At 45.7% G+C, this 26,723-nt stretch overlaps 1 pseudogene; it reads right to left on the reverse strand.

The window, feature by feature from the left end:
• Positions 1–24,091: 24,091 nt before the first annotated feature.
• LOC101602623 overlaps positions 24,092–26,723 on the reverse strand; it is a 33,262-nt pseudogene continuing 30,630 nt past the window's right edge.

Here is a 26,723-nt window from a genome sequence, read left to right on the forward strand (position 1 = left end):
GATCAAAAGCCTGTGGTTAGGGGGACATTAGCCTTGGGAGGAAAGACTTACTACTGTTTTGCTAAATGGACAGGTGATCAAATTGCTTTCTAAATATTTCTATTTGGCCAGGCATGGAGTCGCACACCTTTAATCCCATTCAGGAGGCAGAGATAGTAGGATTATCATGAGTTTGAGGCCACCCTGAGACTACATAGTGAATTCTAGGTCAGCCTGGACTAGAGTGAAACCCTACCTCAAAAAACAAAAACAAAAACATAAATATTTATGTTTGTTCACATAGAGTCATACTATTTTCAGCCTTGACCACAGGAGTTTCTTTTTGCAATGGGTAGAGGCTAATGCAAAAATACATAGTTGAAAAAACTGCCAAGAATTAGTGATTATTGTGTGCTCAGCCCTATACAGGGCATCTAAACCAACCCATCCAAGGCTCAGGAAATGTTATGGGAGAGGAGGCAGAAAGAATGTAAGAGCAGGAGGATGGAGGAGGAGACCGTGGAACACGTCCGGATATGCCATGGCCATTATCCTCATGAATTCACAGCAGCTATGGTCTCCTGCATAAAATGGAGCCAATCAATATATTTTTTTCTTCCAAATTTTTATTAATAACTTCCATGATTATAAAAAATACCCCATGGTACTACCCTTCCTCCCCCCACTTTCCCCTTTGAAACTCCATTCTTCATCATACCCCATCCCCATCTCAATCAGTCTCTATTAATTTTGATGTCATGATTTTTTCCTCCTCTTATGATGGTCTTGTGTAGGTAGTGTCGGGCACTGTGAGGCCATGGATATCCAGGCCATTTTGTGTCTGGAGGGAGCATGTTGTAAGAAGTCCTGCCCTTCTTTTGGCTCTTACATTCTTTCCACCACCTCTTCCACATTAGACTCTGAGCCTTGGAAGGTGTGATAGAGATATTGCAGTGCTGAACACTGTGGTCATTTCTTTCCATCACCATGATACCTTCTGAGTCATCCCAAGGTCACTGCCATCAGAAAAGATAAGCTTTTCTACCAAAAGTGGCAGTAGCATTAATATCAGGGTATGAACATTAAGAGAAGTGCTTACTGGGCAGTTTGATAAGCATAGTATATACATTTAGCCAGACAACAGCAGACGTTATACCCCTAGGGCTCATGACTACCCCTGTTTTAAGTTTTCAGTATCAGGGATGTATTCCCTCCCAATCAATATTTGATCATGAATAGGGGAAGGGTTCATAAGACCTCATACCCCCAAAGTATCTAATAGTTGCTGAGGGGGAGTAATGTTCTTGAATTGTGTAAGCCACTGGTAATTTACTCATATGCTAGCAAATAACTTCCTACTCATGCTTACATAGGCAACCCTTGTTTAACTCAGTAAGTCAAAACAAAACAAAACAATGCAGGAAAGTAGGATGGGGATTAATTGGGATGAAGAAGGGTCTTTGTGGGAGGAGGAAAGAGAAAAAATAAAAGAGTAATTGGGGGCTGGAGAGTTGGCTCAGCAGTTGCAGGTTCTTGCCTACAAAACCTAACCACCCAAGTTCGATTCCTCACTACCTACATATAGCCAGATGCACAAAGTGGAGCATGCATCTGGAGTTTGCTTGCAGTGGCTCTGGTGCACCCATTCTCTCTCTTTGTCCCTTTCTGCTTACAAATAAATAAATGAATAAAATTTAAGAGAGGAATTGGAAGGAATAAGATCAAAATACATTACTTATATATATGTGTGTGTATATGTACACATCTATCTATCTATCTATCTATCTATCTATCTATCTATCTATACATACATACATGAAAGTATCCAAAATAAAACAAACAGGAGGCTGGAGAGATGGCTTAATGGTTAAGGCATTTGCCTGCAAAGCCAAAGGATATGAGTTGATTCTCCAAGATCCACGTAAGCCAGATGCACTAGGGGGTGCATGTATCTGGAGTTTGTTTACAGTAGCTGGAGACCCTGGTGTGTCCATTCTCTCTCTCTCTCTCAAATAAATAAATAAAATATATTTAAAGCCGGGCGTGGTGGCGCACGCCTTTAATCCCAGCACTTGGGAGGCAGAGGTAGGAGGATCACTGTGAGTTCCAGGCCACCTTTGAGACTACATAGTGAATTCCTGGTCAACCTGAGCTAGAGTGAGACCCTACCTTGAAAAAAAAAAAAAAAACAATAAATAAATCAAACTGTGCTGCAGAGATGGCTCAGCATTTAAAGACACCCGTTTGCAAAGCCTGATGGCCTGGGTTCAATTCCCCAGTACCCACAGGAAGCCAGATGCACAAAGTGGCACATGCATCTGGAGCTCATCTGCAGTGATAGGAGGCCCTGGTGTGCCCACAGTCACTCTCTCTGTCTCTGTCTCTCTCTCAATTAAAAAATAAACAAAATATTAAAAACAAATATAAAGAAAAGCAAGAAAGGGAGGGTGGCACCTGAAATTGAACAACACATGCACCTTCATGTACAAAGAAACAAGAGGGTGTTGCATATACATTTTCTTTACATTTGTTCTGCATCTGACTTAGCTGACAATTTTGTTAAGACATCTGTGGTGGTTTGATTCAGGTGTCCCCCATAAACTTAGGTGTTCTGAATGCTAGGTTCCCAGCTGATGGAGATTTGGGAATTAAGGCCTCCTGGAGGCAGTGTATTGTTGGGGGTGGGTTTATGGGCGTTCTAGCCAGTTTCCCCATGCCAGTGTTTGATGTACGCTCCTGTTCCTGTTGTCCACTGTATGTGGGCCAGGGGGTGATGTCCACCCTTTGCTCATGCCATCATCCATGCGAGCTGCCATCATGAAGCTTCCCCTCGAGCCTGTAAGCCAAAATAAACCTCTTTATCCCACAAGCTGCTCTTGGTTGGGTGATTTCTACCAGCAATGTGAACCTGACTGCAACAACATCTCAGTAGAGCTTGGAGGAAAGTAAAGCTTTTCCCATGTTTTTTGAGTTTTTTGAGTTCCCATGGGTTTTGAGTTTTGTGCATGACAGTCCTGCTTACTCTTGCCAAAGCCTGTCAGTCTCCCCCAAACTACCTTCCAACACAATGTTCAACCACACATTGGCTTTGTTTTCTTTCTCTGGTATATATATTTTGAAATAGCACAAACTCATGAAAACTAAACAGTACACTACTGAATGATGAATGGGTCATTGAAAAAAATCAAGGACAGCCAAAAGTTCATAGAATCAACTGATAATAAAAACACAACATACCAAAATGTATGGGACACAATGAAGGCAGTCCTAAGATGGAGTTTTAAAGCTTTAAGTGCCAATATTAAGAAATTTGAAAGGGAGCTGGGTGTGGTACATGCCTTTAATTTCAGCACTCTGGAGACAGAGGTCGGAGGATTGCCGTGAGTTCGAAGCTACCATGAGACTACATAGTGAATTGTAGGTCAGCCTGGGCCAGAGTAAGAGCCTACTTCGAAAAACCAAAGGGAAAAAAAATAAATTAAAAATAGGTTGGAGATGGGCTGGAGAGATGGCTTAGTGGTTAAGCACTTGCCTGTGAAGCCTAAGGACCCTGGTTTGAGGCTCAATTCCCCAGGACCCACGTTAGCCAGATGCACAAGGGGGCGCTCGCAACTGGAGTTGGTTTGCAGTGGCTGGAAGCCCTGGTGCACCCATTCTCTCTCTCTATCTGCCTCTTTCTCTCTCTGTCTGTTGCTCTCAATAAATAAATAAAAATAAAAACAAAAAAAATATAGGCTGGAGAGATGGCTTAGCAGTTAAGGTGTTTACTTGGGAAGCCAAAAGAACTAGGTTCAATTTCCCAGGACCCACATAAGCCAGATACACATGGGGCACATGAGTCTGTAATTCTTCTGCAGTGGCTAGAGATCCTGACATGTCCATTCTCTCACTGCTTGCAAATAAATAAATACAAAATTTTAAAAAGAAATTAGAGCTGGACATGGTGGCATATGCCTTTAATCCCAGCACTTGGGAGGCAGAGATAGGAGGATGTGAGCTTGAGACCACCCTGAGACATAGTGAATTCCAGGTCAACCTGAACTAGAATGAAACCCTACCTTGAAAAACAAAACAAAACAAAAATAATAATTACATAGAAACAAAAAAATTACAAAGAGTCAATGAAATGAACAGTTGGTTTTTTTGAAAGGATAAACAAGATTGATAAACTCTTAGCAAGTCTGACCAAAAGAAAGAGAGAATAGATACAAATTAATAAAATTAGAGTTGAAAAAGGCACCATTACAATAGAGCCCAGTGGAATTCAGAAAATCATGAGGATATACTTTAGGAACATATGCTCCGCTAAATTTGGACATCTGGAAAAAAAAAAAAGAAGGATGATTTCCTTGATTCATATGACCTACCAAAATTAATCAAGATGAAATTAAACCATATAAACAGACCTATCACACGCATGGAGCTCAAAGCAAGTATAAAAAAAAAAATTCTCCCAACTGAAAAGAGTCCAGGCCCAGATGGATTCACTGGTCAGTTCTATCAGACCTTCACAGAAGAACTAACAGTAATGCTTCTCAAACTTTTCCATAAAATAGAAAAGGAAGGAATAATACCAAACTCCTTCTACAAAGTCAGCACTACCCTGATACCAAAAACACAAAGAGAGTTAAAAAAAAAAAAAAAAGAAGAAAAGAAAATTACAGACCAATTTTCTTCATGAACATAGATACAAAAATTCTCAACAAAATACCGGCAAACAGAATGTAAGAATATATCAAAACGCTCATTTGCCCCAACCAGGTAGGCAGAGATGGTTGGTTCAACATTATCCTAGGCTGGCATCAAACTGGCAGCAATTCTCATTTTTCTGCCTCTAGAGTGCTGGATTATAGGCATGCCATCATACCCAGCTTCTCCTGACTTATTTTTAACTCTCTAGCTCCCTGGAAGTCAAGGAGTCTGTGTCCTACTACCTAAGACTCAAGGGGATATGAATATTGTTATCATGAATTAGTTATTTAATTCTGTCAACATTTACTGAGGTCTTAATATGTATCTGATGCCATGCCAAGAGCTAGAAACTCAAGGGAGAATAAGAAATGTTCCTGATCTTAAAGGTGATCATGGTCATTTGGGGAAGGCAGCATTATAGCACAAATTCAGGAGTGGTGGTACACACCTGTAATTCCAGCTACTAGGGGGGGTGGTTAATGCAAGTTCAGGGCTAGCCTGGGCAACTTATGGAGACCCTATCTCAAAAACAAAATAGTATACCGTGTAGACCAGCTGACAGAAAACTGGAAGAAGCTATGCTCCGTGGGAGAGAGAGTGGTGATAAACAACAGTGGATACTGCAAGCCTTACATTTGGCCAGCTAGGCCAAATGAACCAATAGGTACAATAGTGGCATGTCTGTTATGGGGGAAACTAACTGCTCTCTAATTGGACTAGAGGCCCACTCCATGGGAGGAAATACATGCCTGATACTAAAAACCTATGATAGGGGGAGTCATGAGCTTTAGGGGTATAATGTCTGCTGGCTTCTGGCTGAATGTATGCTCACCAAACAGACCAATAAGCACTTCTCTTTTACTGTTCATACCCATAGATTAATGCCACTGTCACTTTTGGTGAGAGAAGCTTCTCTTTTTGTGTGTGCGTGGGGGGGGTGGTGGTGGTTGTGCCAGAACAGGCAGTTAGATTAATTAGGCAGGATCTGGGTGGCTCTTAAAGGGAGGGGCCTTAGGATGCCATACCTATTTCAGCTTGCCCCACCTGTCCCAGTCCTGGGATTTAGTGTTTATCCATCCTGCCCAGTCAGAGCTCTCTCAAGTATGCACCCTGCCCAGGTATGGGTGGATTTCTCCCCGAAGCCCAGGCCAATTGGCTGGGACATCTGGTGTAGGTGTGCCCCGGTGGGATGACACAAATCCTATGTCCCCCTGGATCCATGGAGAAAGGGGCCCATTTTTTTCCTCGATCTGGAGCTGGCAGTAACATTTTTCTGGTCTTCAGAGCAGTTAAGAGCTCTTTCTCACCTCCAAACAAACCTTAAAAGGAAAAGGATACTAAAGAGGGATTCATTCCTGGGAAGAGTCTCATGGAATCAGTGATGTCAGCCAGAGAAGTGGAAAGCTGAAAGACGACAGACATAGCCAGAGTGAGGAAAGGCCTTCTTTAGTGACAGGAATGGCATTGGCAGTAAGAGTAAAGGCTTGATGGGAAGCCAGGCCCTTAGTCCTGGGTGTGACTGGGTGTTTTATATGAAGGTTAATTAGGGCTGCCATGCACAGCAGTAAGAGGCAGCAGGCAAGGGTAAGAAGTGCTTCAGGAAGGAGGAAGTTAGTTCCAGAGAATGTCAAGTGCAGATGGAGGGGCTGAGACTTAGGGCTGCGCATACCCATAAGCCGCAGATGACCTCTGCAAGGTAGCTTCTCAGGCATGCCAGGGCCTGGAACTTGAACAAGAGAGGGAGGTGACGATGTTCACTTAGACAACATTTATTGACCACGTCCTGTGTGTCTGGAGGCTCTGGTAATGCAGTCAAATCTCAAAGCAACAAAGGATTTGATGTTACCCACAGCCTTGGGTTTAGCTAAGGAAACAGGCACAGAGAGGCCAAGTGACTAGCAAAGGTCACACAGAAGTGGCAGAACTGGAAGGTAAAGATTCCCAAATCCAAAGTGTGGAGCGCTAGGAAGCTGAGGTTCTGGAAATGTGGTCTTTGGGCGATAGGAGATTAGAGAACATTTATAGGTAAAAAGAAAGGTGCCCGGAGCCACGGAGTGATGACAAACAGCAAAGTTTAGGAAGATAAGGCTGAGCCCAAGGCTTGGCACTGACCTCTGAGACAGCGATTTCAGCGGAGCCAGGGGAAGAAGCCAGATGCAGTGACGCTTAAGACGAGCCACGAGTAGAGCCAAGAGGTGGCCACGGCTGAGGGCAGGAAGTGGACAGCCAGGCCTGGGAGACAGCACAAAGGGGGCGTGGTTGTCAGGACCCCACAGAAACTGAGCCCAAAGAGGGTGGAGAGAGTGATATATTGACTCTGAGGAACCGGTTCACATGATTTCGAAGACCCACAGGTCCTGAGATCAGCAGTGGGCAAGCTGGAGACCCAGGAGGGCCAGGCGTTTAGTTCAAGCCCAGTTGCTTGACACCCGCTATTTCAGGTTGAGTACAAAAGCAAGAAGAGGGCTGGAGAGATGGCTTAGCGGTTAAGTAAGCACTTGCCTATGAACCCTAAGGACCCCGGTTTGAGGCTCGATTCCCCAGGACCAACGTTAGCCAGATGCACAAGGGGGCGCCTGCATCTGGAGTTCGTTTGCAGTGGCTGGAAGCCCTGGCGCAATCATTCATTCCTTCTCTCTCTCTCTGTCTCCCCTCGCCTTCTCTCTGTTGCTTTCAAAGAAATAAATAAAAATTTTTTTAAAAAGCAAGAAACTACTGCCCTAGCTGATAGAAGCCCTCTTACTGCTGGAGGGGAGGAGGGAGGTTGAGGAGCCCCCCCCCTTAGTAGAGTGGACCAGTGCTTGACTGAGTCCACTTTCAAATGTGACTCATCTAGACACCCTCAGTCACACCCCGAATAATGTTTTCACCGACTATCTGGACATCCCTGGCAGAGTCAGGTTGGCATATACAATGAACCACTGCAGAGAGATAAGGTCAAGCGTGACGTAGATAAATCTGTTTTGGAAAGCAGGAGTCTGGGAGGATGAGTGGCCTTTGTCCGTCTCAGATGACAATGCACTGAACCAGCAATAAGGCCTTAGACCCACTTCAGCTGGATCCAAAGGGCAGGATGGCCAGCTCCATGTCTCACATCTCACAGGAGTGGATGCTGACTTCTAAGTGGTAAATTATTTACAGTTTTATTAGCCAGAAAAAAAGTACCTTTTTTATGATGGCAATTTAATGGCTCTATGTTTTTGCTCTGATGGTGACTGAATCTTGCTAATAATAGCCAGCCCCTAGACACACGTGGTCAGCCCTGCTGAGTCATCAATCACAGAACCTTCCACAAACAGTGCATGAGAGCGGTCAGGGGGTGCTGTGACCCATCTGACATCTGCTTCTCAGTGCGTCACAGCAAGAATTTTTAAAAAAATAATTTAGTTTGAGCTGGGTGTGGTGGCGCACGCCTTTAATCCCAGCACTCAGAAGGCAGAGGTGGGAGGATCGCCGTGAGTTTGAGGCCACCCTGAGTCTACATAGTTAATTCCAGGTCAGCCTGGATCAGAGTGAGACCCTACCTGGAAAAACCGAAAATATAAAAATAAAAAAATAAATTTATTTTTATTTATTTTATTGACAGCGAAAGAGGGAGGGAGAGAGAGAGAAAGGGCATGTGGGTATGCCAGGGCCCATAGCCACTGCAAACAAACTCCAGATGCATGCATTCCCTTGTGCAGAGTGCTGAGATTAAAGGCGTGTTACCACTACCACATACACACACACACACACACATCATACATACAGACATACCAAAAAAAAAAAAAATTCCCTTAGGGCTGGAGAAATGGTTTAGTGTTTAAAGTGCTTGCCTACAAAGTCAAAGCACCAAGGTTCAATTCCCCACGGCCCACGTAAACCAGATGCACAAGGGGGTGGGGCACACATTTGGAATTTGCCTCAGCTGGAGGCCCTGGCTCGCCCCTTCTGTTTTTCTCCCTGTCTGTTTCTTTCGCAAATAAATAAAGAAAAAAAAATTAAATCCCTTAATACGCATAAACACATACATATGCATATATAATTTCAATGCCAGTTTTGGGGTGTGTGTAAGTGTGGGCTGTGTGGTACGCTGTGTGTATGTACGCATGTGTGTGAGCAGATGTGCACACCCACCCCCACTTCTCCGCCACCCTTTGCACTTGTGGGCACAGGTTGGAGGAGAACACTGAGTGTCCCCCTCTGTCGCTTTTTTGTTTTATTTCCTTGAGATGGAGTCTCTTACTGAACCTGAAGCTGCCATTTTCAGTCAGGCTGGCTGAGCAGTGAGTGGTGAGCCCTAGTGAGTTTCCTGTCTCTACACCCACAAGACTAGGGTTACGGGCATTATTACATGGGTGCTGGGGATCAAACTCAGACAGTCTCAGGATCTCTCAGTCTGTCATGCCTGTGCAGCGAGCACTCTTACCTGGTGAGTCATTTCCTCAGCCCCTCAACACCATTCTGATGACATGCTTTGAATATTTTTTGGTTGAGACAGCTGTTGAAGGCTAGTCTCGAGCTTGAATAGTGACTCCTGATCCTCCACCTTCCAAGTGCTGTGATTACAGACAGAGACCACCATGCCCAGTTTATTTTTCTGTCTTTTGAAACAGAGTTCCAGAGCTGGAGAGATGGCTTAGTGGTTAATGTGTTTGCCTGCAACGCCAAAGGACCTAGGTTCTATTACCTTGGACCCACGTAAGCCAGATACACAAAGTGGCATATGTGTCTGGATTTGTTTGCAGTGGCTGGAGGCTTTAGCATGACCATTCTCTCTCTATCTGCCTCTCTCTTTCTGTCTGCTTCTTTCTCTGTCTCTCAAATAATTAAAACTTAAAAAAAAAAAGAAAAAGAAAAGTAATGGAACAGATGTTGGAGAGATGGCTTAGCAGTTAAGGTGTTTGCCTGCAAAGCCCAAGGACCCAGGTTTGATTATCCTGGTTCCACATAGGCCAGATGCACATCGTGGTGCATGCTCCTGGAGTTCATTTGCAGTGGCTAGAGGCCCTAGCGCGCCCATTTTCTCTGTCTCTCTCTCCCTCCCTCCATCCCCCTCTCTCTCCCCCTGTGTCTCTAACAAATAAATAGAAAACAAGAAAAGAAAAAGAAAAATAGCCGGGTGTGGTGGCGCACGCCTTTAATCCCAGCACCTGGGAGGCAGGGGTAGGAGGATCAGCAAGAGTTCAAGGCCATCCTGAGACTCCATAGTGAATTCCAGGTCAGCCTGGGCTACAGCAAGACTATACCTCAAACCCCGCCCCCCCCAAAAAAAAAAGAGGGCTGGAGAAATAGTTTAGTGGTTAAGGCATTTGCCTGTGAAGCCAAAGGACTCAGGTTCAAATCCCCAGTAATTACCCTTACCCACATAAGCCAGATGCACAAGGGGCACATGTGTCTGGAGCTCATTTGCAGTGGCAGGAAGCCCTAAAGTGCCGAGTCTCTAGAGTGAATTCTCTCTCTGTCTCTCTTCTCTCAATTTCTCTCTGCTTGCAAATAAACAAATAAAAGCAAAAAAGAAAAAAAGAGTGAAGTAGACGTCAATAATGAAACAGACTTCCACTGTGTAGCCCCAGGCTGGCCTCAACGTAGGCATGAGCCACCATGCCCAGCAACATAAATGATCTGAAGCAAGACTGTCCTGTAACTTACTTGTTAGACACTAGAAATCTGCTCACATTGTGTTTTCGGAGTTTGGATGGATTGGCCTGTTTTGTGACGTTGGAGGGTGGTGACTCCAACATCTGCCTTTCTTAGCTGTCTGACCCTGAGCAAGTCACTCAATCCTCTCTGTGCCCTGACCCACAAAAAGAAATAATAAGCCCATGGGAGAGGCTTCGAACAGTGTTGGGTTCTCAGTAGCACTCCATGTTTCCAGTTCACAAATCTGTCCCTCCCCTGAACACATCGAGCAGCTGAGTCATTTAGTGCAAGAAAAACATGAGGTGAGATGGACTCAGCCCAGGGAGATACGGCAGAGCCCAAGGCTGATTCCAGGCGTGGAGTCTGGGTTTGCACAGAGCTCTCCGTGCGAGCGACTTCTATAACGTCAGCCACGTGTAGGAGCCACTGGTCTAGAACACTGGACACAGTGGGCCGGAAGTTGGGTGGAAGGAGAGATTACAGGTAGATGCAGAACAGTGAGTTCAGGCTGGCTTGCTCACACAGTGGCCTTTTGTGTGGAACAGAGCTTGGGGATGTGATATTTAAAGCTGGAACTTGACCAGCAGAGAGACTGTTCAGATAAAGAGGAAACGAAAAAGCAAGGAAAACATGGAGGACCTGTGGATAGGGGCAGTTTCTTTCTGGAGTGAATCAATTTTTTGTGTGTAGGAATCCCTCCCCCTCCTTTTATTTTATTTTATTTTATTTTATTTTATTTTATTTTTTCATTTGAGAGCGACAGAGAAAGAGGCAGAGAGAGAGAGAGAGAGAGAATGGACACACTAGGGCCTCCAGCCACTGAACTCCAGATGCATGCACCCCCCTGTGCATCTGGCTTACATGGGTATTTCCCCCTCTTTTATTTTATTTTATTTTTTAAATTTTTATTTATTTATTTGAGAGCGACAGACAGAGACAGAGGCAGATAGAAAGAGAGAGAGAGAATGGGCGCGCCAGAGCCTCCAGCCACTGCAAATTAACTCCAGACGTGTGTGCCCCTTGTGCATCTAGCTAACGTGGGACCTGGGAGAATCCAGCCTTGAACCGGGATCCTTAGGCTGAACAGGCAAGCGCTTAACTGCTAAGCCATCTCTCCAGCCCCAGTTGTTTGTATTTTTAGTTTTATTTATTTACTTTGGGTCTCATGCTGGCCTCAAGCTCACAGCAATCCTCCTACCTCAGCCTCTGGGATTAAAGGTGTCCACCACTACACCCGGATTTTTTATTTTTTATTTTTTGAGGTAGGGTCTTATTCTAGCTCAGGCTGCCCTAGAACTCACTCTGTAGCCCAGGCTTGTCTCAAACTCCTGAAGATCCTCCTATCTCAGTTTATCTAGTGCTGGGATGAATGATGTGAGTCACCTTGCCCAGTTTATCTTACTTTTAAATGCATTGATAACAGTGATGCATCCTTATCCTTAGCATGGTTCATGGTTCATGCTTGGGCTGGCAAGGTTTAGTTTTTTTTTTTTTTTTTTTTTTTTCAAGGTAGACTGACCTGGAATTCATAATTCACTCCGTAGTCTCAGGTTGCCCTTGAATTCACAGTGATCCTCTTACCTCTGTCTCATTAGTGCTGGGATTGAAGGCATGTACTACCATGCCATGCCTTTAGGCCTTAATATTTTATTTATTTATTAACTTACAAGAGAGAGAGAGAGAGAGAGCACTTCAGGGCCTCCAGCCACTGCAAACAAACTCCAGACGCATGTGCCACCTTGTGCATCTGGTTTACATGGGTAATAGGGAATTGAACTTGGATCCTTAGGCTTCAGAAGTGCCTTAACCACTAGGCCATCTCTCCAGCCCCCTAAATTTTGTTCCTTTGTTTTCTTGGTTTTTCGAGGTAGGATCTCACTCTAGCCTAGGCTGACCTGGAATTAGGGTGGCCTCAAACTCACAGTGACCCTTCTACCTTTACCTCCTAAGTGCTGGGATTAAAGGCATGTGCCACCATACCTGGTTTAGGCTTTGTTTTAAGTAACCTTCCAAGTGCCCAAGGCAGGACCTCGTGTTCCCACTTACAAAAGGAAAAACTCAATGCTGGAGAAGTTAACTTGCACAAGATACTGTGTCCATTTTCTCTTCTTTATAAGAATGCCAATTAAAATTTTTTTCAATTAAAAAATATTTTATTTAGCCAGGCGTGGTGGCTCACTCCTTTTACCCCAACACTCAGGAGGCAGAAATAGGTGTATTGCAATGAGTTCAAGGTCACCCTGAGACTGCATAGTAAATTCCAGGTTAGTCTGAACTGGAGCAAGACTCTACCCTGCAAACCAACTCTAGACATACCCACCACACATTATGCATCTAGCTTTACATAGGTCCTTGGGAAATTGAACCTGGGCCATTAGGCTTTGCAAGCAAGCACCTGTAACCACTGAGCCATCTCCCTAGTCCAGATGGTAGCGCACTGAGTGAAATGCTAATTCCCCAGTAACCCTGGCAGCTATGTGTGGCCAGGTGACTGTCAGTCACTGAAATACAAATGGAAGGTTTTAAATTTTATTTTATTTTATTTACTTATTTATTGTAGGGTTTCACTTGAGCCCAAGCTGATCTGGAATTCATTATGTAGTCTCAGGCTGACCTTGAACTCACAGCAATCTTCCTACCTCTGCCTGCTGAGTGCTGGGATTAAAGGTGAGCGTCGCCACACCTGGCTCGAAGGCAAGTATTTTAAGGGCTCTCTGGGAATGTTCCCTCAGTGTCTAGACTCTGCTGTGAGGTATATCCTCATGTACTTTTTAAAATTTTAATTTTTACTTTTTTTTTTTATTTGAAAGAGAAAGAGAGACTGTGTGCATCACGGCCTCAGCCAATGCAAAGCAACTCCAGAAGCATCTGGCTTTTGAGGGTCATGGGAATTGAACCTGGGTCCTTGACAGGCAAGCACATTAACTACTAAGCCATTTCTCCAGCCCCCATTTACGCTTTCCCTTTCTCCCTGGTGCCTAACATGAAGAGGGGATGACAGGAGGCTCTACAGCCATCCTGGGCTTTGGAGGAATGAACACAAATTAATCAGTAGAGGAGAAGCAAGAGCTTTGATTCCCCAATGACAGTAAAACTGTTATATGACTCCTGAATTTGAGTGTGTGTGTGTGTGTGTGTGTGAGTCTCACTCTAGCCCAGGCTGACCTGGAATTCATCATGGAGTCTCAGGGTGGCCTTGAACTCATAGCAATCCTCTTACCTCTGCTTCCCAAGTGCTGGGATTAAAGGCATGTGCCACTAGGCCCAGGCTTTTTTTTTTCTTAGACAGCATTTGACCATGTAGTCTATGTTAATCTCAAACTTGAGCTCTTTTTACCTTGGATTATGGAGTGCTGGGATTGCAAGTATGAACCGCCTCATCCAGTGCTCTGAGGTCTTTTAATTAAAAGATGAACTTTCTCAGGGCTGGACAGATGGCTTAGCAGTTAAGGCACTTGCCTGCAAAGCCAAAGGACTTGGATTGAATTCCCAGTACCCACATAAATCATATGCACAAGGTGGTGCATGCATCTGGAGTTGGTTTGCAGTGGCTGGAGGCCCTGATGCGTCCATTCTCTCTTTCTCTGTCTCAAATAAATAAATAAAATATTTTTTAAAAAGATCAACTTTCTCTTACTGAAATTTCTCTTATCAGCAACATGATCCAAACTATAATAATAACTTATCCAGCTGGAGAGCTGGCTCAGAGGTTAAAGTGTTTGCTTGTTAAGCCTGACAGCCTGAGTCCCATTCTCCAGTACCCATGCAAAGTGAGATTCACAAAGTGGCATCTTGACTTCATTTGCTGTGGTAGGAGGTCCTAGAGTGCCTGTTCTTTCTCTTATACAAATTAAGTTTTTAATTAAAAATAATACCTTATCCTTGTGTTCTTTTTTGTTTTTGTTTTTTCAAGGTAGGGTCTCACTCTAGCCCAGGCTGGCCTGGAATTCACTATGTATTCTCAGGGTGGCCTTGAACTCACAGTGATCCTCCTACCTCTGCCTCCCGAGTGCTGGGATTAAAGGCATGTGTCATCGTGCTAGGCTCTATTTTGGTTTCTGAGACAGGGTCTTGCCGGGCTCCCCCGGCAGGTAGTGCTGAGGAAGGACCAGGCTCGCTGGTTCCTCCCAAGGGGTTGAGGAGGAGGATGAGTGTCGATGGCCAGGAGCACACCACCCAGCCGGGAGTCTTGTCGAAGCAGGAACTCACCTTATTGTTACAGGCGGTTGCCTATATAGCATTGAGAAAGAGGGTGGGGATTCTAGGATGGGGGAGAGGTAAGGGCCAATAGCATACTGCGACTTTTGAAATGACTGGTTCTAAGCACGTGGGAATTCCAACTCCTATGCAGAAGTAACAGGCCAGAGGCCATTAGGCATCCTGCTGAGTCATAGCTGGCCAGAGGCAGATCGCCAAACTTTAGCTAGGCTCAGGAAGTTCCACTAGGCTTCGTGTCCAGGCCTTTCAAGGTCCAACAGGGTCTCATGTATCCCAGGCTGTCTTCAACTCACTATGTAGCCAAGGACAACCTTGAATTAATCCTGTCTCCAGCTCCTGAATGCTGGAATTACAGGCAGGTTGCTTGGCTAGCTTGGAACTTGCTATGTAAATCAGGGTAGCCTTGAATTTGTGGCCAATACTAGCTCTTCTTCTCAAGGATTGGGATTACATGGACCATTTAAAATAATTATTTAGGGCTGGAGGAATGGCTTAGGGCTTAAGGCATTTGCCTGCAAAGCCAAAGGACCCAGGTTCAAGTCCCCAGGACCCACGTCAGCCAGATGCACAAGGGGCCGCATGCATCTGGAGTTCCTTTGCAGTGGCTGGAGGCCCTGGTGTGCCCCTTCTCTCTCTTTCTCTCTCTCCCTCTTTCTCTGTCAAATAAATAAATAAATAAAAAGAAAAAATTTTTAAAAAATAATTATTTAGGGCTGGAGAGATGGCTTAGCGGTTAAGCGCTTGCCTGTGAAGCCTAAGGACCCTGGTTCGAGGCTCGGTTCCCCAGGTCCCACGTTAGCCAGATGCACAAGGGGGCGCACGTGTCTGGAGTTCGTTTGCAGTGGCTGGAAGCCCTGGCGCGCCCATTCTCTCTCTCTCCCTCTATCTGTCTTTCTCTCTGTGTCTGTCGCTCTCAAATAAATAAATAAAAAATGAACAAAAAAATATTTTAAAAAAATAATAATAATAATTATTTATTTATGAGAAAGAGAGAGAGAGAGAGAGAGAGAGAGAATGGGTGGGCCAGCGCCTCTCTAGTTACTGCAAGTGAACTCCAGACTCATGCATCACCTTGTGCAACTGGCTTTATGTGGGTACTGGGGAATAGAACCTGGGTCCTTAGGCTTTGCAGGCAAATGACAGGCACCCTTTTAATTATCAAAACTATATGTTAGATATTTCCCCATGCTTCCTGTATCTTTGCTCATTTAGTTCTTATACAACCCTAAGATGTAGGCGCTGTTATTATTCTCACTTTACAAATGTGGAAATTGAAGCAAAGAGAGCTCGCTTGCCCAGCATCACCCAGCTGACAGTGGCAGGAACAACAGGAATCAACAATAGGAAATCATCAGAAGTGACTAGCTGGGCCTGGGGTACATGTCTGAAATCCCAGAAGTCTGGAGGCTGAGGCAGGAAGACTGCCATGAATTTGAAATCAATCAGGATTATACTAGCAAGATCCTGTCTTAGAAAACAAAACAAGAGGACTGGAGAGATGACTTAGAGGTTAAGACACTTGCCTGCGAAGCCTAAGGACCCAGGTTTGATTCCCCAGAACCCTTGTAAGTCAGATGCATAAGGGGACACATGCGTCTGGAGTTCATTTGCAATGGCTGGAGGCCCTGGTGAGCCCATCCCCCTCCCTCTCTGCCTCTTCCTCACTTTCTCTCCATCTCAGGAAGGAAGGAAGGAATGAAGAAAGACCAAACAAGAACCAAAGGATCAGAAGTGGAAGCAAAGCTCCAGGCTGGATGTGATTACTGTGCTCTGTGGTCTCTAACCCACTCAGTACGGGCATGCCATGCTCTGTGGCTTCCTTACCTAAGTATTACATTAGCTTTAATTCATAAGATGGAGGAACTACTAGTGGGTGGCTGCTGGGAAGAAGGAACCCTTGGTTTCTTGTGAGAACCCAGAGAAGATCCAAAGACCTTCTATTAGAACCCATGGGGAAGTCCTAACTCCTTAACAAAAATATCCACAAGAAATGGGTGCATTCCAGAAAGAGAATTATTTGAAGATTTTTCAGTGTGGTGGTTTGATTCAGGTGTCCCCCATAAACATTGGTGTTCTGAATGCTAGGTTCCCAGCTGATGGTGATTTGGGATAAAGCTTCCTGGAGGCAGTGTATTGTTGGGGGCGGGCTTATGGGTGGTAGAGCCAGCTTCCTCTTGCCAGTGTTTGGCACACATACCTGTTGCTGTTGTCCACCTGGCCTTAGTCAGGAGGTGATGTCCATAGTTTTCCCTTGCTATCATGGAGCCTGTAAGCCAAAGCCAAAATAAACCTTTTTTTTCTCCCACAAACTGATCTTAGTCAGGTGATTTCTGCAGCAATGCGAACTTGACTGCAACAGTCAAGGATAGGATTAAGCCATCCATGTATCTATCTGTCCATTCCTTCCTCAGCAAATAGTATCTCAGGGGAAGGAACCCAGCAGTAATGAACAGAAAGGGAAGACAGAAAAGTGGTAAACATTCAAGAAGTTGCCAGAGGCAAAAAGTGCTGCAGAGTAAAGTCCTTAGAGGAGGTTCCTGTGGGAAGGATTCACTGAAGAGCTGTTTATGTTATGTTGTGTGAAGAGCACAGAAGGATCCTCTGGAAGAGAATGGTAAGCTGGGCGTGGTGGCACTCACCTTTAGTCCCAGCACTTGGGAGGCAGAGGTAGGAGGATCGCCATGAGTTCGAGTCCACCCTGAGACTCCACAGTGACTTTCAGGTCAGCCTGAGCTAGAGCGAGACCCTACCTCACAAAAACCAAGAAAAAAAAAAGACAGAGAGAGAGAATGGAGGCCTGGAGAGATGGTTTAGTGGTTAAGGCACTGGCCTGAGAGTCCTAAGGACTAAGGTTCAATTCCCCAGTACCTATGTAAGCCAGATGCACAAAATGGCACATGCTCTGGAAGTGGCTAGAGGTCCTGCCACGCCCATTCCCTATCTACCTCTCTCCACGCCTCTGAAATAAATAAGTAAATAAAGGGGGAGGGGGAGAGGGAGGACATTACCATGGGATATTATTTACCATCATGGAAGTTGTTAAAAAAAAAAAAAAAAAAGAGGCAGGAGGATTGCACTTAATTGAACTTGAGGCCACCCTGAGGCTACATAGTGAATTCCAGGTCAGCCTGGGCTAGAAAATCGAAGAAGAGAGAGAGAATGGAAGGGTCGAAATTCACAATGGACACATTTGTCTTGGAATAGTCAGAAACTCCATGGAGAGTCAGGTGGGGCCAGATCATGCCAGACCAGATTTGGGAATGAGAGTAACATTGGAAGGGTTTAGACAACATGCTGCATATTTGTCACCCTGACTGGCGAGCATTCTAAAGCCCTTTGTATTTGGAGAAAATTTATGGAACACCAGACCCCAGTTCCCACTATGGAGGCCAAGGCTTAGTAGGGAAGAGAAGCCAGGTGTGGTGTCCTGGCACTTGGAAGGCAAAGGGATTGGAAGTTCAAGGCCAGATGTTCATTATATAACCAACTGGAGGTCAGCTTGAGTGCATGGGCCCTATCTCAAAAACTAAACAAAGAAAAAAGAAAACTAAACAAAAAAAAAAAAAAAAAAAAAGGCTAGAGAGATGGCTTAGCAGTTAAGCGCTTGCCTGTGAAGCCTAAGGACCCCGGTTTGAGGCTCGGTTCCCCAGGTCCCACGTTAGCCAGATGCACAAGGGGGTGCACGCGTCTGGAGTTCGTTTGCAGAGGCTGGAAGCCCTGGCGTGCCCATTCTCTCTCTCTCCCTCTATCTGACTTTCTCTCTGTGTCTGTCACTCTCAAATAAATAAATAAATTTAAAAAAATAAAAAATATATTTAAAAAAAAAGGAAGAAGTAGAGGGGAAGGAGGAGATGGAGGAGGGAAAAGGTCATTCCTTTTGGCAGAAATAAAGATATTCTAAAGAGATAACTCCTGCCCTTTTGCTTTCAGATTATTGAAACAATGGGCCCCAAGGAACTGGAATTTCCCCAGGAATCTTAGATTAGGAGAAGAAGCAAGTTGAAGCCAGGTTCCAACAAGAGGAGGCACTGGTCTACCCAGGCAGATTGCACACAGTTCTTGTCAGCTTGTCAGACCCAGGCCAGAGCCAAAGCAATGACCAGACCTGTTTCCTTGCGCATACCTCTAGCCCTCTGCTTAAGCCCATACCTCACAGTTAGGACTCTGAAGAAGGGCTGGGTTGATTCACTGCTCCTTTTTGTCCTTCTTCCCAGTGTGGTCTCTCCTTTTCCCTTTTTTTTTTTTTTTTTTGGTTTTACGAGGTAGGGTTTTACTCCTAGCCCAGGCTGACCTGGAATTCACTATGTAGTCTCAGGGTGGCCTCGAACTCAAGGCGATCCTGCTACCTCTGCCTCTTGAGTGCTGGGATTAAAGGTGTATGCTGCCACCTCCGGTTTAATATCTTTATTTATTGTTTATTTTCAAGGGGGGGGGTGGCGGAGAGAGAGAAAACTGGCATGCTGAACCATCTCCTAAGCCCTATTACTTTAATTGACCTATTGAGGATGGGTGGCTGAGCCTAGATCATTAGGGCTGCTAGAGTCTAAACTCTGACACAATGATTCCAGAACAATCTCTCTCCCTTCCCAGCTTTGGTCCGCCCTCTTGGAACTTTGAATCTTGAGGCTATGCCACACCAATGTGGCATCACTTAGTGATTAGGATGTCTGTGCTGGGAGTGCCCAGGCATGAGTGTGCTGAGCAGCAGAGTCCGTGGACAGTGACCAGTGTCCACGGACATGTGGCCGACCATATGGCTGTTTCTTGGGAGGTAGTGAAAGGGCAGCAACACAGCAGGCCATTCTGGACTTTGCTGTGCAAGCCTTTCTGAGTCCCTGAGTCCCTCTCAGTAAACTCCTCTTCCACTGAAACGTTATTAGATGCTGTTTTCTGTGGCATGAAACCAAGTATCTTTTTTGGGGAGGGTGGGTTTCAAGAGTCCAGGCTGACCTGGAATTAACTATGTAGTCTCAGGGTGGCCTCGAACTCACGGCGATCCTCCTACCTCTGCCTCCCGAGTGCTGGGCTTAAAACTTTGCGCCACCACCCATGCCCCGCTTGAAGGCAAGCATCTTAACTAGTACAGAAGGGATGTGAGCCACGTGTGCAGAAGGCATGGCTGCTGCTGTCATACCTGCTGTCCCAGCAATCAGAAGGCAGAGAGGCACGAGGACTGAGTGTTCAGGTTCAGCCTGGGCTACACAGCGAGACTCTGCATCCAAACAGAATGTGCAAAAGGGAATGTCCGCTAAACAGACCATGGACATCTAGGTCAGGTAGTACTGTCAGCATTTGGGGAGGTGGAGGCAAGTAGGCTTTGAGTTCCAAGAACAGCCTGGGAACGCAGTAATCAGGAGAGAAGGAAGAGATTCATCTCTTGGGCAGGCTTGTTAGGACATTTTCCAGGAAGGATTAACAGGGGGGTACGTGTGTGTTGGGGAGAGGGGTGCAGATCCTCCTGTAGAGCAGACAGCCCTTCTGGCAACAGCCTGGAAAAAGCAGTGCCTTTGCCCGGCCGCCCTTGCTCGTGGCTGGTGACAGCGTCTACCCTGCGGCTGCCAGCCTTCGCTGACTCAGATGCCAGCTTCTTTGGCTTTCTAACACGGACCCGAGACCTGCAGGACTTCTCGGGGGCCTTCAGTGCCAAATGGGCAGGACTGCTGAGGCATCCAGCCTTGCAGGCTAAGCCGCTGCTGGGTCCTCAGCCTCTCTGGTGTGCAAACCTCCATTGTTGGACCATCTATCCCAGCCTGTATCAAGTAAACCAATCTAATCCCCTTTGTGTTAGAATTTATTCTACTGGTTCTCTTCCCCCAGAGAACATTGACTAATATACATTGCTTTACCCCTCCCCCGAAAACACCTTGGGCTAAGCATATCAATGGGAATTAGGAGCAAGGTAGCTCCCTGCTTTTGATAGGCAGCTAGTCAGGGTCACAGGCCCACACAAACAAAAGACATCCTCATGCCTTAGAAAAAGCCATAGTCAACTCTGAGAACACAGATGTTTTATCATGAGCCCTGAAGCCCAAAAACAGTTAGGGACCTACAACTCAAAAAGGACCTGACTCAAGATGTCTGCTGAGGATTGAAGAGATGGCTTAGCCAGTAAGGTGCTTGCCTATGAAGCCTAAGGACCCAGGTTCGATTCCCCAGTACCCATGAAAGCCAGGTGGCACATGCATCTGAAGTTTGTTTGCAGTAGCCAGAGGCCCTTGCATGCCCATTCTTTCTCCTCCGCCCCCCCTCACAGCCTCTTTTTCTCTGTCTCTCTCTCTAATAAATACTTATATATATATATAATTATTGTGGTGTTTTTTCAAGGTAGGGTCTTGCTGTAGCCCAGCCTGACCTGGAATTCACTATGGAGTCTCAGGGTGGCCTTGAACTCATGGCGATCCTCCTACCCTCTGCCTCCTGGGTGCTGGGATTAAAGGTGTGCACCACCACACCTGGCTATATAAATATTTTTTAAAAAGATGCTAGGGGGCTGGAGAGATGGCTTAGCGGTTAAGCGCTTGCCTGTGAAGCCTAAGGACCCCGGTTCGAGGCTCAGTTCCCCAGGTCCCACGTTAGCCAGATGCACAAGGGGGCGCACGCGTCTGGAGTTCGTTTGCAGAGGCTGGAAGCCCTGGCGCGCCCATTCTCTCTCTCCCGCTATCTGTCTTTCTGTGTCTGTTGCTCTCAAATAAATTAAAAAAAAAAAAAAGATGCTAGGGCTAATAAAAGAAAAAACAAAACAAACAAACAAAAAAGTTAAAAGCCAGGCGTGGTGGCACATGCCTTTAATCCCAGCCCTCAGGAGGCAGTGGTAGGAGTTGAAGGCCACCCTGACACTCCACAGTGAATTCCAGGTCACACCGGGCTATAGCAAGACCCTGCCTCGAAAAAAACCAACCAACCAACAAACCCACCAACCAAAACAAAACAAAAGACGCCAGGGCAGAAGAGATGGCTTAGTGGCTAAGGTGCTTGCCTGTGAAGCTAAAGGACCCAGGTTCGATTCTCAGATCCTACCAGATGCACAAGGTGGCTCATGTATCCAGAATTCATTTGCAGTGGCTGGAGGCCCTGAAGCACGCATATTCTCTCTCTCTCTTTTTAAAAATATTTTATTTTTATTTATTTATTTGAGAGAGGGAAAGAGACAGAGACAGACAGAGAGAGAGAGAAAGGGTGAGAGAGAGTGAGAGAATGGGTGCGCCAGGGCTTCCAGCCACTGCAAACAAACCCCACATGCATGTGGCTTATGTGAGTACTGGGGAATCGAACCAAGGTTCTTTGGCTTTGCAGACAAGCGCCTTAACCGCTAAGCCATCTCTCCAGCTCCCCTCCCCAAATTGGCCCCTTTAGTGGGCCTTTTCTGAGTCTGTGCTCTTCCCCTTGGTCCCTTGACCAATTAAAACTCCCCCATATACATTCAAATTAAGCAACCAGGCTCATCCCAACTTGATGCCTATTGTATGCACGCACAGGAACCAAACAGGTTCATTCTTTTATATACTTTTTGTTTTCTTTCTGAGGTAGGGTCTTGCTCTAGCCAAGACTGACCTGGATTTCACTGTGTAGTCTCAGGGTGGCCTCAAAATCATGATGATCCTACCTCTGCCTCCTGAGTGCTGCGTTTAAAGGTATGCACCGTCATGTCTGGCCAGGTTCATTCTTTTTTTTTTTTTTTTTCCCCAAGGTAGGGTCTCACTCCCATCCAGGCTGACCTGGAATTAACTATGTAGTCTCATGGTGGCCTCGAATTCACGGTGATCCTCCTACCTCTGCCTCCTGAGTGCTGGGATTAAAGGCATGTGCCACCATGTCCGGCTTTCAGGTTCATTCTTAAGGTATAAAAACTTCTGGGCTGGGGAGATGGCTTAATAATTAAAGGCACTACTTTGCAAAGCCTGCTGGTCCAGGTTCAATTTCCCAGTACCCATGAACCAGATGCCCTAAGTGGTACATGTTTTTGGCAATTGTTTGCAGTGGCAAGAGGCTCTAGTGTGCCCATACAAACGCTCTCTTTCTCTCTCCCCTCACCTCTTATGCAATGGTTCCAAAGCCAGGAAAGGTATGATAGAGGTGTCTCATTTAGCACTGAACACTCCACTGCCACTTCCCAGAGTCTCCCCAGTAAAGAAAAAACAAAAAAGAAAAAAGAAAACCCCCTCTGGCCATGCATGGTGGAGCTCGTCTTTAATTCCATCATTTAGGAAGCTGAGGTAGGATTACCACGAATTCAAGACCAGCATGGTCTACAGGGTAAATTCTAAATAGATCAGCCTGGATTACAGTGAGATCCCGCCTCAAAAAAAAAAAAATAAAATAAAAACAACTAACCCCCCCCCAAAAAAAAATAAAAAAAAGTGTTGGCAGTGGTGATGCACAACTTTAATCCCAGGATTTGGGAAGCTGAGGTAAGAGGATCGCTGTGAGTTTGAGGTCAGCCTGAGACTACAAAGTGAATTCCAGCTCAGCCTGGGCTACAGCAAGATCCTACCTCAAAAGAAAACAAACAAAACCAAACAACACACTGGGTATTTAAAAAAAGAGTGCCCTCTCCAGGTCAGCCTGGACCAGAGTGAAACCCTACCTCAAAAAAACAAAAAACAAAAAAAGAAAAAAGAGTGAACTTAAAGAACTGGAGCCTGGTGTGGTGGTGCATGCCTTTAATCTCAGCACTTGGGAGGCAGAGGTAGGAGGATCACCATGAGTTCAAGGCCACCCTGAGACTACATAATGAACTCCAGGTCAGTCTGAGCTAGAGTGAGACCCTACCTTGAATAACCAAAAAAGAAAAAAATAACCAAGAAAGGAAGGAAGGAAGGAAGGAAGGAAGGAAGGAAGGAAGGAAGGAAGGAAGGAAGGAAGGAAGGAAGAAAGGAAGAAAGAAAGAACTGGTCTCCTCACTTTTTGTTGGAGCACCTTCTCTTTTCTGGTGGCAATGAGTACTGGGGACACTCTGAGAAGTGGCAGTGGAGTGTTCAGCTCTAAATGAGACATCTCTATCGTACCTTCCCAGGCTTTGGGACCATTGCATAAGAGGTGGTGGAAAGAATGTAAGAGCCAAAGGATGGGGAGGAATGTTTTGGAATGCTGTCTTCACACAAAGTCGCGGCTGCATTCATGACCTCACAGCAGCTGTCCTTTCCTGCATAAGACCTGCATAATATTGGGTCCAGCGACATGTTGCCAACAGATGATGGAGGAAGGGAAAAATGACTTCAATATATGAGGGGCTAGTTGGAAAGAATGGGTCCAGTGGAATGGGGATGGGGAGAAGAAACAAGAAAAGGTTGAGAGGGGATTCATAAAAAAGAAGCCAGACATGGTGGCGCGCACCTTTAATGCCAGCACTCGGGAGGCAGAGGTAGGAGGACTGCCCAGAGTTCGAGGCCAGCCTGAGAGTATATAGTGATTTCCAGGTCAGCCTGAGATAGAGTAAGGAGTAAGACCCTAACTGGGAAAACAAACAAACAAACAAAAAAAAAGTAAAGAAGAAACTGGTCTCACGGCTGCTAATACATCAGAAGCCCGAATGGACCAAATGAAGACAAAAACGAGAAGGGAAGGTTAGGTAACCTAGTGGTCAGTAACCTCGAGAAGCAGCTTCCTCCTCCGGTTCAGAGGAACTAAACCTGGGGAGCTTGGAGGAGTGGCCCCCTGGGGTGTGGGGGAGTTTGCTCAGGACTTTGGGGCTCCTGTGCTGTCCGGCTGGTGCTTTCACAAAAGGTATGGTAGGGCAGGTGCTCAGACCCCCAAAGAGTGCAGCTCCGTAATCGGGCTGCTGCTGGCACCGGGGAAGCTGGGGGAGCACGGTCAGGTTGGTCTTGGGAGAACTGGGAATCTGGGAGCCTGAGCGCCTTGCACGCTGCTACCCACCCGGGCGGCAACCAAACCCTGGAAGTACCAAGCCAGCAGCCGTCCCTCTCCCTTCCTCCTGCTTCCTCTGTACTGCGGACCTCAGGACAGAGCAGGAAGCCCGAGGGGTGGTAGGTATAAGGTTCAGGAGTCACCGAGACCACGGAGACCACCCTGAGGCAAAGAGGAAAGCTTTTAATTGGGAAAACACGAACTGCCAGGACCGACTTTCAAGATCAGAGCACAGCCAACCTGAGATTCCAGATAATGTGCTTTATAGGGCTCTTCAGTTGGGGGAAGGTGAGGAAGGGAAAAGAATTCCTTTGTTCTTTACATTAGCCATTTCATTTTTTTTTTGAAGTTTTAAATTTTTATTTATTCTTTAATGTTCTTTCTTTTTTTAATTTAAAATTTTTTATTAACATTTTCCATGATTATAAAAAAATATCCCATGGTAATTCCCTCCCTCCCCACCCCCACACTTTCCCCTTTGAAATTCCATTCTCCATCATATTACCTTCCATTACAATCATTGTACTTACATATATACAATATCAACCTATTAAGTATCCTCCTCCCTTCCTTTCTCTTCCCTTTATGTCTCCTTTTTAACTTACTGGCTTCTGATACCAAGTATTTTCCTTCTCACGCAGAAGCCCAATCATCTGTAGCGAGGATCCACATATGAGAGAGAACATGTTAGCCATTTCATTTTTTAAAAAAAAATATTTTATTTTTATTTATTTATTTATTTGACACAGGAAGATGGAGAGATAGAGATAGAGAGAGAGAGGAAAAGAGAGAATGGGCACGCCAGGGTCTCCAGCCACTAGAAACGAACTCCAGATGCATGCGCCCCCTTGTGCATCTGGCTAACGTGGGTCCTGGGGAATTGAACCTGGGTCCTTTGGCTTTGCAGGCAAATGCCTTAACCGCTAAGCCATCCCTTCAGCCCAACATTAGCCATTTCAAATAGTCAGGGTGTGAGACCAGAATAGTGAGCAGGAAATCATGGGGCATTGTTCGGCAAGGAAGGGATAATGGCTAGGCAGTTTCTTGAGGAATATGGATAACCTACTTCCTTATGTCTCTGTCGACCTTCTGCCGTCCTTGGTGACTCCATTTTGGGGAGCTTGTCTGACCTAATAGTAGGAAGACCATTTTGCATCATCAAACCCCAGATTACAGAAAAGGACATTGGAAAAACCACAGAGAAACAGCCAGCACAGGGAGTTAGTCTATCCTGGAAGCCGCTGCTGTGATCCTGGAAAAAAGACAATGAATAGGGTAGGCAGCGGAAGAAACAAGACAGAGGTCAGAGAGAGGCTGTTCCTGGGCACAGTCTATTATTATTGCTGGTGTAGTACTTGGTATCGAGAAAGCAGCCGTCTTCGCTTCATTCTCTTGGCCAGTGTGGGTGCGTGTGGTGGGGAGGAGCTTGTCACTCAGAAGCTGGGCTCACGTGCAAGATGGTCCTCCAGCATCCTGAAAGATCTGTCCAAGATCCTGCAACAGAACAATGCCCACAGGCTGGTGCGTTAGTGCATGACGATACTACCAGCACTTGAGAGGATAGCTCGGAGGTCGAGGCCAGACTCCATTACTTGGTGAGACCCACCGAAAAGAAGAGAAGGAGAAAGAGGAGGCAAACAGGGTCTATATGCCAGCGAGGGTGTACAGAGATGCCTCAAGCCAGGGAAAGTACTCTCCAGTACTTAGAAAAGTTCTGATTATTCAGATAATTAGTGTCAGTTACTTTGCTTTATTTACCTTTCAGCTGGTTCAGAAGCAGGATTCTGATGAATAAGGCAGATATTTCCAGGTGTGGTGGCGCATGCCTTTAATCCCAGCACTTGGGAGGCAGAGGTAGGAGGATCACCATGAGTTCAAGACCACCCTGAGACTACATAGTGATTTCTAGGTCAGCAGGTCAGGCTGACATAGATAGTGAGACCCTACCTTGAAAAAGTGGGGAGGAGGAATTATAAAAAAAACAAATAATAAGAAAAACAAGGCTGAGGAGGTCGCTCAGCAGTTAAAGGTACTTGTTTGTAAAGCTTGTTGGCCCAGGCTCAATTTCCCAGTACCCATGCCAAGCCAGGTACACAAACTGGTGCATATTTTTGGAGTTCGTTTGGAGTTTGTTTGCACTGCTGTACCCATATTCTGTCTTTCAATGAAAATATTAAATATTTTTATTTATTTATTCACCAGCAGAGAGAGAGAGAGAGAGAGAGGAACAGGGAGAGAGAGGGAGGGACAGGGAGTGAATGGGCATACCAGGGCTAATTGCCATTGCAAATGAGCTCTACATACATGGCTTTAAGTGAGTACTAGGTAATTGAACTTGGGTTGGTAGA

Source organism: Jaculus jaculus, chromosome 2 (genome assembly GCF_020740685.1).
Source record: "Jaculus jaculus isolate mJacJac1 chromosome 2, mJacJac1.mat.Y.cur, whole genome shotgun sequence".
NCBI lineage: Eukaryota > Metazoa > Chordata > Mammalia > Rodentia > Dipodidae > Jaculus > Jaculus jaculus.